Source organism: Magnolia sinica, chromosome 3, assembly GCF_029962835.1.
Source record: "Magnolia sinica isolate HGM2019 chromosome 3, MsV1, whole genome shotgun sequence".
In the NCBI taxonomy this organism is placed as follows: Eukaryota; Viridiplantae; Streptophyta; class Magnoliopsida; order Magnoliales; family Magnoliaceae; genus Magnolia; species Magnolia sinica.
Genome location: NC_080575.1, coordinates 51,030,890 through 51,037,081, shown reverse-complemented (window position 1 = coordinate 51,037,081; position 6,192 = coordinate 51,030,890).

The following is a 6,192-nucleotide window of genomic DNA, read 5'->3' as shown; positions in this document are numbered from 1 at the left end:
ATCGGAATCCAACAACTTAGAGTTGTGAACATTAATTTAATCATATGGTACTTTAGCAGTTGCGGTGAATAGTAATGATCTATGTTAAGACTTGGTTATCCTATGCAAGGATAAAAGTAAGGATAAAAGAAGATAGATTGTGTTTGGCATGAGCCTCGATCTTTCCATTACGTGCTCATTTTATAGGTTGTTGAGGTGACAAAACCCTCACTAGGCTTCCTTATTCATCCGAGATCCTCCACTTTTATGACATGCATTCTAAATAGGAAGATCTGTATACATTTGGAACCATATGTTTCAGATCTCCTCTTTTACATAGACACCCAATATTGGAATCTTTAAGACCTTGCATCTATATTTGGGATCAATCAAGGGAACCTCTACCATTCAAACTGATTATGGCCATTCATGCATCTGAATGACCCAATCAAACCACCTCCTGCAAGACCTTGAACTCTCGCTCCCATCTGATTGTAGTCTTGGTAGGGTTGGATCCACCATCAAACTCTCCCATTCTCTTAATTCCAATTGATGTATGGATAGGGACCCGATCTACTTGGTGTTTGTCCTCTCCTAATTTGGGTCTTAATCGTAACCGGATTTACTTGTATTTTAGTCTGATCTTTGGATATCTAGAATTTTCGTGATCGCCATAAACCCCCCGAACATCTTTGAGAAGATATCCCATTTTGTGCAAAAGAACACTTTTTACACAAGTACACTTACTGATGCAGTGATTTCTTAGAATCATGAGCCAAAAAGGTGGTTGTAATGCTTCAACAACTACTACTATGTAGCCAACAAGCTTTCAGCTCATGAGGAGTTGCAAGTTTAATAGGTGCCTGAGCAAGGAAATCCACCACTAAGTACAATGCTTGTTCTTCCAAATTCAAATAGACCATCGACATCCCGAGTTGAACCATTGGAGATTATGCTAGTCGGGATGGTTAATATCCAAAGGGGGATTCAGTATATTATAGAATTGTCAGGAGTTCAAGTGGAACACTCACGAGTTCAGACTGAGGAATTTAATAGGTGGATGGTCGGCTACATCGAGAGCATGAATTAATTGGTGGCTTTGTTTGTTTAAAGAAATCTTGTTGCACCTCAGTAATAGGTCGATATTATGTTGGGAATTTAACACTTGTATCACCAGTCCAATTTGTTCCACAGACACTTCCTTTGCGGGGAAATACACCACCTGTTCTTATCCCAGATCCAATCCAAGATGTGTGAAATTTACCAATACCGATAAATTTCAAACATCTTGATTGTATTATTGCCTAGGACTTGTGAAATTCACCATCTCTAATAGATTTCATGTGTCCTAAATGTGGGAATAAAAATGTAATTCCTAAAGCCAGGAATCAAGAGATGCATGAGGGCAAGCTTTGCTTAGAAATCAACCATATAATGAAGAACTATATCATGATGGTTCGGAAGTACCTCCAGTTGTTCCACAGTAATACTAGGAGTGTAACTAAATTGTTCAACTGGTTAAGGAAGTAGTAGTCCAAGTTCTAAGTTGAATTAGTACTCCAGTTTATCATAAGCTGAATCCTAATTGGATTGAATGGCAATATCCATTGGTGATGAATTATTAACCTGATTTTATGCTGTTTACAGGTGGTACAAGTCAATCGATCATAGAACATATTGGTCGATTGACCATACAATGTGGAGAGTTGTCCAATAATGAGTATTGTAAATTACAACTATGTGGTTATTCAATCATTGGGCTAGCTTTCACTTGGTATTCCAATTTTCTACTGTAGACACCCCACCTCACACCGATAAACTTAATTGAACAGAAACCTTGATCCATACCCTAAACACAGTCTAAACCCTATGAAATCCTAAAACCCAACTAACCAAGTCCTAGTAACCCGATGGAACCCTAAACCTAGTCTCGAACCCGAACCCTAGGAAAACCCTAACATATAGAGTCAACCCTCGACTCAACCCACTGAGTCAACTCACTAGTCAACTTACCTAGTCAACCTACATAGCCTACCCAGTCAACTCACCTTGTCAAACCAAGCCCATAACCCATTTTAGCCCAAGCCCATTCCAAAAGTCCAATTTGAAAAAGAGGGAAGACTGCAAGACAACTTCGGAGAGCCAGAACTATCCACATGTACAGGAGGAACTACCCAACTAAAGCAAAAAAAGCAAGGACGAGCAACACCCAGGGTGCCGTTTGCCACGTGACACTGGCTGTATTTCGCCCAGGTTCTTAATCATGTGTCGTTGTCCTCCATACTTATTTCATGCATGTGTAGAATCAAAAAATTACTCTGATACCCACCCCTCTCTTGAGCCAAAATTATACCTTATGCCATCCAAACTAATGCATGAAATCTTTTCATATGACAATCTCAATTCCCAGTCATCCAAACCCTTTTTAACCCCAAACTTTGTAAGAATTACAAGAAAATCGGGCTGGAGGACTATAAATACCCCCCTTCCCTTCACATTTTAAGTATTAAATCCACTCTCATCCACAATTATCCCTTACCAATCCAGATGCATCATAATCCCTTTAGCCATCTCTCACCAAGGAGAGTAAAAGTGAGGAAGAGAGCTTAGCTCGAGTTTAACCCTAACACTAGCCTCTTGAGCCAATCTAAGTTTAATCCAAGCCACTCGATACAATCCTTGTAATAGTACCATTCACCCCACCATTTTTAATCAAGCTTCATCTAACCCATAACATTTACCTCATCATTCATCACAGTTTGCACCATATTAGCTCGAAAGTATGCTATGAGGCTTGCTGATCTAATCAGATCCTGCCAAACAGAAAACTTGCCAATTATTTCACTTTTTGTCATCAGCATTACATACATTCGCATAAGAGACTAAATCCTCACCCTCAAGAACAATTAGATCCTGTGAAATTGAGATCATACATTTGTATGGGTAAAGTGGGTGCCTAACACCTCTCCTTCTTATAACCACAATCCTTTAGAATATCTAATCGCAGAACCAAAGAGTCATCTTAGAGCAGGAAATCTTCAGATTCCTACCCTAATGTTCCTATAGGGTTTAACCAACTATAGAAATGAATAAATTGGCTAGTGGTGACTCTGGTCAAATATAATCATTCAATCACTAGCACAAAAGCCCTTAAAATAAGCAACATGTGGAGCAAAGCAGGCCCTCGAGTTAAATTCGGCCCAGGCAGTGTTGTCGTGTGTGATGCACATTCGCATAGAGCAATAGAAATCCCATATGCGACAGTGGCATATGCGATTTTTGCACAATCGCATATGCCACATGTGTGGGAATATGCGATCGCATATACAATGCATGCGATTGCATACAGAATATGCGATCACATATTTGCCAACGGTCAGAAATCTTACCATTTTCTGACTGTTGGAATTTTTTTAAAAAAAATCTACCTTTTTTTCCTATAAAAAGGCATTCAAACCATCCTATTTGCATACTACATGCACTCAAATTATCTCTCTACTCTCTTACACTTTCAAAGTCTCAAATCTCTCATTCTCTCTTACATAATTCCAAGGTCCAAGCTCCATATTTCTTTCTAGTTTGAAGTCTCAATCAAGGATTTAAGATTCAAGAATCAAGAAAGTAAAGCTAGCAAGAATACATCGAAATTGAATTCAAGTCAACTCAAGTCTCACATTACATTTTCTAATTCTACCTCTCTCTTTCTAGTTTCTTCTAAGTTCTAAGTATCATTTCATTTTCTACATCTCATATTTCTCATTCATTTCATTTACCACATTCTCTTATTTATTAATATTCATTCTCTAATCTCTAGCAAGTTACATAATATTATTTCACTTATAAATAAATCATAATCATATTCATACACCCACCACTCTCTCTTTCTATCTCTCTTTCTTTACATTCAAGAGTCAAGAGACTCAAAAATTTTTTATTTTTTTTTTTTATTTTTTTTAGTTTATTATTTACAACTTACAACTTATAAGTTGCAAGTTACAAGTTACAACTTACAACTTACAAGAAGATTCATAAGATTCAACTTTCAAGAATCAAGAATTTATGTTTTACAAGATTAAGAGAAACAAGAGTACAAGACTACAAATCTACAACATTCAAGAGTCAAGAGTCAAAAGTCAAGAGTGAAGAATATATTTCTGAATTTTATATTGTGTAATTTATGTTTTTGTAATTGTGTAACTCTCTCTCTCTATAACGCCCTGAAATTCGGGGGTCGAGCATAACTCAGCTCCCGAGTTCCAAAACATCACTTATGCAACATATTTAATGATGGATGTATGTTGATTGTATTAGTGCATAAAACATGGAATAGATTAAGCCAAAACACAGATATGATTCAGGGATAAATGAATAAAGCAAGCGGAAGACTTATAGAAAAATATGTATACAAGTGTAAATCCCTGAAGTACATATACAAGACAGGTCGTATGAAAGTGTTATTTAACAAAATTATAAGTATCAAGTTACATCATTTAAATTCCCAAAAAATAATCCCAGAGATCCCGCGCATCAGACCGAGGCTCGCTAGAACCCGTCTGAAAACTGCATATAGGAGAACGCAGCCTCATCATCATCCATCTCCCGCTCTGCCTCAGACGTCGCATCCACATCTGCAACATCAGAACCTAAGACAGAGTCTGGTGGGTGTTTAACACCGCCCCAGAAATGTGGGAGTGAGTGATCAACTCAGTGGAACAATAAGGCACTGGTTAACATGTTATCAGTTCAATCAAACAGTAATGATAAAGCAGAACAATTAAATAAATCCTAAGTACTCTTGTTAATGCAAGGATGTATGCAATATGATGCGTGCCCTCACGCGTACACCCTCAGCGTCTTCATCTTACGTTATGCATGACATCGCCTCAAAGTGCGCCACATCTACAAAGCACATGCAAATGCGGTGCATGGATATGATTACCAAGTTGTTATTAATACATTTCATACAGCAGGATTAGGAAGCTAAGATACCTTCCTCATGTCACCATCCAAACAGTGATCCATTTTAGGGTCGTCAATCCTAGACATCTCATACGATTATATAGTTGAGGTCGTAGTAAAGGGCTTGTCACCAATCAATGCATGCCTTTCATGTCTTTACTACCACAGTTCAGCTCGTCACCTCCTTGCGGTATCCAGGTATGCTCGAGGTCACTACAAAGGGCTCGTCACCAATCAATGTAGGCCGACAGCACGAATATAGTGTCCCATACCACCATAATCGGCTCACGAGTTTAGTTGCTCACTGGTTACTACGGGGAGGTTTGTCACCCCAGCGTAGGCCGACAGCTCGACCACGGTGTCCCATACCACCATGTCCGACTCATGAGTCTTAGTGGATCGAGGTACCATGGTTAATAGGATTTTACTGATAAGTTCGGTACCCTAGATTCAAGCAGTAGCGTCCATACATGGTGAACATACATCGGACAATCGAGTTACTTGACAAACTCGACTAGCACGAGTGCAAGTTGAGTTGAGCGACATAGAGTGCACAAACACTCCGCGTGGCCAAACCACTGCCGACAACTCTGATACGGCTCGGGTTCGTCTAATACGTCCTACGTGGCGAAAGCTACCTCAACCACGAATATAGAGTCGATTACCAATTTCCTGGACTAATGCATAGTCCCACACACCTTACACTACAACAAATATTCATATGGAATGTAAGACAGTAATGGAACAACAACTTAAATCATGGTGCATACGCATCTGAAGAATCTCAACTTAACATAAATGTAAGCATAGGTAATGCTTGAATTTAAATAACATGGAATATAACTTGCATAAAGGAAATCATGCACATCAATAGGAGTGTTGAGAATCACTTCTCAACGCCCACAATTAGTGTAATAAATTACACTTTAGATCATTCATGCATTTCTACAAACAATTAGCATACATGGAACAACATACATGACGTATGTTGAAGAACATGCATTTAGACAATTCCTTTTACCAAGGAGTTGTCATACATGCATCTAGCATACATACATGACAAATAATCATGGCAAACATAAGTGCATATTTTATACGTATAAGGTACTTTATAAATACACATAGAATACACAAATCTCAATATAGCACATGCATATCAGGAAAGCAACGTAAACACAACATTTGGCATGCGAAATCTCATCCATAACAAGAATAAATCATTAACTGGCGTTGAAAGCCTTGAAAACCATAACC